The following is a 7,691-nucleotide window of genomic DNA, read 5'->3' as shown; positions in this document are numbered from 1 at the left end:
TCCTTACTACGTTTCTGGACCTGGGAACATTACAGTTGCGTTGCTGTCTATGCAGGGTCTGAGAGCTCTCACATTTCATCAAAAATATCTTAATTTGTGTTCCGAAGATGCACGAAGGTCTTAGGGGTTTGGAACGACATGAGGGTGAGTAATTAATGAAAGAATTTTCATTTTTGGGTGAACTATCCCTTTAAGGACCCATCAGCCTGCGCCATCTAGAGTTTCATGACAGTACTTGGTATTTAATGGACCTGAGCTAACTTGAACTAACAATGAACAGATGTATTTTTTATCAACTAAAGGTGTTAAGATGTTAATGTTAAGATTAATAAATGCTTTAACAAATACATTGCTCCTTGTTAGTTAATGCATTAACCAGTGTTAACCAATGGAACCTTATTGTAAAGTATTACCACTTAAATTTCTCATATCTCCCGGTTATTTTCAGGAGTCTGATTTTTGTCAGTTTGCTGTGGTGCTTTAAGATGAAGGTGAGGCTGATCTGATGTAAACGTCAGAAGGTCAATGTCAAATCAAGCCTATTTTGATGCATATACCGACTTGCTGAAAGAAATGATTAAAGTGTTTCCCCATTCGAAACGAAATGAGCTCTTAAAATAGACATCCTTAACTGCCGAGGGAGAGTCGAGCCCTTAGAGCCATTACAGACTTTTGCTTACTATCCCAGAGGACGCTGAGTAGCAGAGCATGCTGGGTGAAAATGATTTGCAATCATGCACTCTGCGGTAGATCTTATCCTGAAGTCTGCATACTTACAGTACTCTCCCAAATAGCTCTTCATATTTTTGGCCACCTACTATAAATAACAGGAAGGAGGATACTAGCCAATTGTAGCGCAGTATTTTAAGACCAAAATCTCATTATATCGCACTATTTATGGGATTACCTTTGTGCCAATTAAAATGAATGTAATTTTCAAGAAACTTATGAAAATATAAATTGAAACTGAATAAAATGTCTTTGAAACTGAAAAAAAATTAAATGCAGGCAAAATCTTTGACTTCGTTTTTAATACACTGCATGTTTTGCAACTGTTTTCTCTTCTTTCATTAGCTGATCTGTACTTACAAATGCGCTTCCAGAGTTTTCGTTTACGCTTCTGAAGTTTTCGTTCGCCATTCTGACACAAATCTCTCGTGGGGGCGGGGCTAGCAGCAGTGTGTTCTCATTGGCTACTGAGTTTTTGATTGACAGCTTCTTGACCTGGAAGTGAAGGCGTCAATGTTGCCTTGCCAGTGTGGATGTGAGCGTCTGTTAGCGGCTTCCAATTTCATTTTAGTGATATAAAAAGATATATAAAGATTTTTTTATTATTATTTTATCAGTATTTATCTGCTGCTACACTACATTGTTGAGATGATTTCTTAGGAATAGCACAGACAAATGATTTCATCATCATTATCATCAATCATCGTTGTTAACCTACAGGAATGTTCCAGAACGGGACATTTTACATGCGTAATAAAAATATAACAAAAACAAACGGGTATTTTCATGTAGGTTGGTCAGATCTGAATATCTCTCAAGGTCAGACACGCAATCCAGACTCTGTTCTCTGTACTGTATTATTTTTAATCTCTAATTTATGAGCTAATTTCTACAGGGCCTGAATAATGAAATATTTCTGCATGTATTACCCTCTTCTGCTGAGGCTTCACGTCAAAATGAAAATGTTCTGTAATTTCTTATTCAGCAGACTTGAGGGTATATATTTTGAGGGATTCAGTCTTGGCTCTCCGTTCTCATTAAACACCAGTCAGACAACTGCACACACACACACACACACACACACACACACACACTCCTCAATTATGCTGAAATGCAGGACAGTGCATTGAGAAATGACTTACATTTTATGTGTTGTGCTTAACCAAATCCCAGAGATCTGTGGTACATGCATGAGCCATCCATCATTAATGCGTGAAATCACCATAAAATGCATTTTATGGGAATTCCTGTACATTTGTTTTTCTTGTTAATGATGTTTGCTTGAGTAAAACATTACTATTATTGTGCATACTTAGGTTTGTTCAAATCGCTAACATGAAGTATTAAACTTTAGCTGTAACTGTTACGTCTCTCTAATTATTTGGCGTCTAGGTTTTTTTGGGAGGTAACAAAACGTTCAATGAATAAAAGAATATTTAAGCTCAAACAATTTTCTCTGCTATGGAGGTGTGGTGTGTGCAGTTAAGAAGCAGGCAGAGGCAAAACTGAACCCGAATTTGCTTTTAGTAGAAAAGATAACTCTCAATACAACAAAACTCCCAATAATAAAATAAACAGTGAACCCAAAACATACCTTCAAAACCAACAAATATCAGCGTTTGTGCAGCAGAAATGATTGATTCTTCCAGTCCTTCATGATTACAAATAAGGATTTTTGAAAATCATGTTATAGTAATCGCATAGAGCAATTTCTAGCAGATAAAATATTTTAGAGTTGAGTGTACTGACCTTTTATGATTTTTAAAGATTTTTTCTAGACTTGGAAAATCAAAGTTTAAAAGTTTTATTTTCAGGTTGTCCATGATTGTGGGAACCTTGGACTCTCCTGATTTTCAGATGCCGGATGAAAGAGCAAGGAAAAACTTTTTAATTACTTTATCAATAGAAAGTTTAACGAAGAAAAAATACAAAAAACAATAGCTGAAATAGAATAAAATATGAAAACTATATAAAATACATAAAAATGTAAAAAAGTAACTATACAAATAACTACAACTAAAACAAAAAAACAAAAACTTAACAAAAACTATATAGACATATAGTTATAGTTATATCGACATTTGCTATATATTTATAGCTAATAAAAATAAAGACACCAAAATTACTATAACTTTAACTAAAATTAAAGTGAAAATAAAAAAATATAAAATGAAACCTAATTAACATAATAAAAACCGAATATAATAGCCTAATATAAATATAAAATAAAACCTAATAAACTAAAACTTAACAAAAACTATATATATATATACATAAAAAGCTAATAAAAATACCAAAACAGAACAAAATTACTATAACTTTAACTAAAATTAAAGTGAAAATAAAAAAATATAAAATGAAACCTAATTAACATAATAAAAACCTAATATAATAGCCTAATATAAATATAAAATAAAACCTAATAAACTAAAACTTAACAAAAACTATATATATATATACATAAAAAGCTAATAAAAATACCAGAACAGTACAAAATTACTATAACTTTTACTAAAATTAAAGTCAAAACAGAAAATATAAAATGAAACCTAATAATAATAATAAAAACCTAATATAATAGCCTAATATAAATATAAAATAAAACCTAATAAACTAAAACTTAACAAAAACTATATATATATATACATAAAAAGCTAATAAAAATACCAAAACAGAACAAAATTACTATAACTTTAACTAAAATTAAAGTGAAAAAAAAATATATATAAAATGAAACCTAATTAACATAATAAAAACCTAATATAATAGCCTAATATAAATATAAAATAAAACCTAATAAACTAAAACTTAACAAAAACTATATATATATATACATAAAAAGCTAATAAAAATACCAAAACAGAACAAAATTACTATAACTTTAACTAAAATGAAAGTGAAAATAAAAAATATAAAATGAAACCTAATTAACATAATAAAAACCTAATATAATAGCCTAATATAAATATAAAATAAAACCTAATAAACTAAAACTTAACAAAAACTATATATATACATAAAAAGCTAATAAAAATACCAGAACAGTACAAAATTACTATAACTTTTACTAAAATTAAAGTCAAAACAGAAAATATAAAATGAAACCTAATAATAATAATAAAAAAAACATTTAGTTGCTTGCCAAGGCAGCATTTTCATTTTGTTTATGTAGAAGTACTAACTTAATAAACTAAAACTAAAAACTTAATAAAATCTAGCCTATATAGACATTACAAAACAAAAAGAAAACTAATAAAAAAAAAGACAAAAACACAATAAATTTACTAAAACTTTAAATGAAATAAGAATGAACACAGAAAATATAAAATAAAACATAATTAACCTAATAAAATAACCTAATATACTGTAAATAAAAAACATAATAAATCTAATAAAAGAAACTTTTATTTCAGCTGCTTGCCAAGGCAACATTTTTCGTTTTTATTTAGCTTACGTAGAAGTACTAAAGTAACTACAACTAAAACATTTTTTTATGTAGACATAAAGTTAAAAAGGTAATAAATAAATAAGCAAACACAACAAATTTACTAAGACTTTTACTAATATTAAAATAAAAACAGAAAACCTAAAAATAAAACCTAATTCAATATATTATAGTAGTATATCAACTATAATAGTATGTCATTTGTACCATAATAACACTGCCTAAAAACAACTTCTTAATTTCTGTCATTTCTACTTTACTCCAGCACTATTGAAACGTATTGAAGTACTTTTACTCAATTACATTTTTAAGGAAAAATGTACTCTTTACACTTTACGCACTCTTTAGACCTTACATTTCTACTTGCATTTAAAAAGGCATATTTGTGTTTGTCTTACTGAGTTAGCAAGATAGAGACAAACTTTAAGTGAGAACACGGTCAGCGGTTTCAGCATTTTATTTCCGGCTGAACATCTGTTGTGTCCTAAAGCTTTCCATAGCCAGGATATCTTGATGAAACAAGCTGCTTTGCATCAAAGTTACTTTAAGCAGAAATCCTCCTCCTTCTCTGGACGTGATCCGTCAATTTCAGAAGCGTACAACTTTTTACTTTAAATACTTAAGAACAATGATTTGTAGTCTTACTTCAAGTAAGTTTTTGGCTAGATGCTTTTAATTAAGTAAAATGTTGACAGAGCGCAGGCAAGCAGCCAGGTTTGCATCAGTTTCCATCACATTTTTTTTCTCAGAAAATGTCAAAATCATTAAGAATTACCTTCTATTGTTTATTTTCTCTGTTCGTCTTCTCTCTCTCTCAGATGCATGCAGTGTTAAAGCATCCAAGCATGAGCAGCACTCCCAATCTAACTCTCTATTTTCCCTTCATTGTATGACTTTGAGAACTAAATAGCATCACTTGCTACGGGTCCCTGAACGCGTCTCTGTTTATTTCCAGCCCCCTACCCTGTTATTACTCTCCCAATTTGGCATCGGCAATCCATGGAGCTAAAAGGCCTTGTGCGATGGACTTTATTCCCTGAGTCATTAAACAACACTATGTCGCGGGGGAATTTGGATTGATTGTAAAATTGCGCCAGAAGCCTCTCACGAGCTCGACTTTCTCTCGACGGGAGATATTTCCAGAGCGTGGGGCTTTTTGTGCTTGGCATGGGTTGATCTGACATAAAGGATTCTGAGGTTCGTTTTTTGACAGATATGCTGTACGACACAATACTGCAGTAATTTTTCTTCTTTTACTGTTTTTTTTTTTGAGGCGAAGAGAAGACATGAAATGTTTCATGCACTTCAGATGTAATTGTGCTGTTTGCATTGCTGTTTCGTTGATGTTGTTTCATCATTGTGATATTACAATCAGAAAGTAAAGACAAATAGATCTCTCAGGGAGAAAGAACGTTTAAAGTAGCTTCTAATGGATGAGGAATAATGTTGAACTTGGGGCTTTTTAGCTTTTCTTCTGATGTCTAAAATGTTTTGAGCTCTTGTTTGCTGATGACTTAAATGATCACTTACTGATTCATAATATTTAGTCATTAGAACAGTGAAGTACAGTGTAATGCATCAGTTTTGTCGCATGAAGATGAACTGCAAAAAAAAAAAAGATTTTCTTCCTTGGTATTTTTGTGTTGTTTTCCAGTGCAAATATCTAAACATTCTTAAATCAAAGATACATTTGCTTCAGAAGTAAAATGATATAAGACAAATACAGCTGCATCAAAATGTGGTGAGTTTTTGCTGAAGACAAGAAAAGTCATATCTGATAATGGGGTAGGAAAAATAAACTTGTTTTCCCTTTGATTAATTTAGTTTTTCTTGCCCATTGACAGATTTCTTAAGCATAAACCAACTTAATTTTAATAAAAAATTATGTCTTGTTTTCTGAAAAATATGTCTTAAGTTTTTTTGCTTAGGTTTCGCTTAAAACAATCTGATAATTGGGTAAGGACAATAAACTTGTTTTTCCTTTTAATTAATTTTATTTTTCTTACCCATAGACAGATTTTTAAAGAATAAACCCTCTTAGTTTTGATAAAAAATGATGTCTTGTTTGATATATCTGAAAAATATATCTACATTTACACTTAGTTTTTGCTTAACAAGAAAAAATACTTGTCAATGTGTTCAGAAAAATAAACATGTTTTCCCTTTGAATACATTTTTCTTACTCATTGGCAGATTTTTAAAAAAGATTTAACCCATTTAATTTTGATAAATATTATATCTTGTTTTCTGGGGGGGTATATATATATAATTAGAATATTGTGAAAAAGTATTTTTCAGGTCAGGCATGTTGGCTGATTTTACCGATTTCCTTGCTATGTTTCTGGGCCTTGATCGTGTAAGGACCCTTGCTGTCTATGGGAGGGTCAGAGAGCTCTCAGAATTCATCAAAATATCTTAATTTGTGTTCCGAAGATGAACGGAGGTCTTACGGGTTTGGAACGACATGAAGGTGAGTAAATAATGACAGCATTTTCATTTTTGGGTGAACTACCCCTTTAATGGTATGTGATTTAACTTCTCAAGTACATATATCTTGATTTAAGAATGTTTGTACTGGAAAATTATACAAGGATGGATGGATGATAAATAAATTAAAATATTTTTTCCCTCCACTGTGTGGTATAAAAAATGATGTGGTGCATGTACATTTTTCCCATCCCATCTTTGATAGGATAATGCGATGGTTTTTAAGCGCAATGAGAGATTCGGTGCTCATTTCCTGTTCAGGAGGGAAGTTGGATATCATTGATATTATTAAATAACCCTCGATGGGTTTAAGCACACGAGCGGTGCCCTCACCGGCACCCAGCGGCCGTCCCACGTGCCTCACTGTGCTTCTGAATTTGCAAGCTCTGGGATTCGTATTTCCTTGCTATGTTTCTGGGCCTTGATCGTGTAAAGGACCCTTGCTGTCTATGGGAGGGTCAGAGAGCTCTCAGAATTCATCAAAAATATCTTAATTTGTGTTCCGAAGATGAACGGAGGTCTTACGGGTTTGGAACGACATGAGGGTGAGTAAATAATGACAGCATTTAATGATGACTGCTCATGCAAACAGCAGCTCTCTGCAGTGTACAGATGACGCCGGTGTACAAACACTCACGCTGCTCTATGGGTATTAATTATGCTGCTGTGATGAACTACCTGCTACAGAGGGACCGATACAGCATCATCTGTATCTGCTGCGGCTCTCGGCTTAAACTCTGTGCTTATAGTTGGTTAATATGTTCATCATCTTTTCAAGGAAAAGAAATGGAGTACAAGAGCACTGGGTTTTGAACCGTAGCATTGCAATGTTTGCTTTAGTAAGTAAATAAATAAATGTGTTACTCATTGCATGTAAAATGACTTTTGGCAGTCCAGTTAAATAATGAGTCAAAGTCAGATCGAGTGCATTGCATATAATCTGCATACTGCAGATTAATGCAAAAAATGCATTAAAATTAGTTAATGGTAGTATGCTTTGTTGCCAATTGCTGTTTTTTTTTTTTTTTTT

The sequence above is a fragment of the Sinocyclocheilus rhinocerous genome, unplaced genomic scaffold (assembly GCF_001515625.1).
Source record: "Sinocyclocheilus rhinocerous isolate Xijiao unplaced genomic scaffold, SAMN03320098_v1.1 scaffold448, whole genome shotgun sequence".
In the NCBI taxonomy this organism is placed as follows: domain Eukaryota; kingdom Metazoa; phylum Chordata; class Actinopteri; order Cypriniformes; family Cyprinidae; genus Sinocyclocheilus; species Sinocyclocheilus rhinocerous.
Note: the sequence above shows the minus strand (reverse complement) of the source record.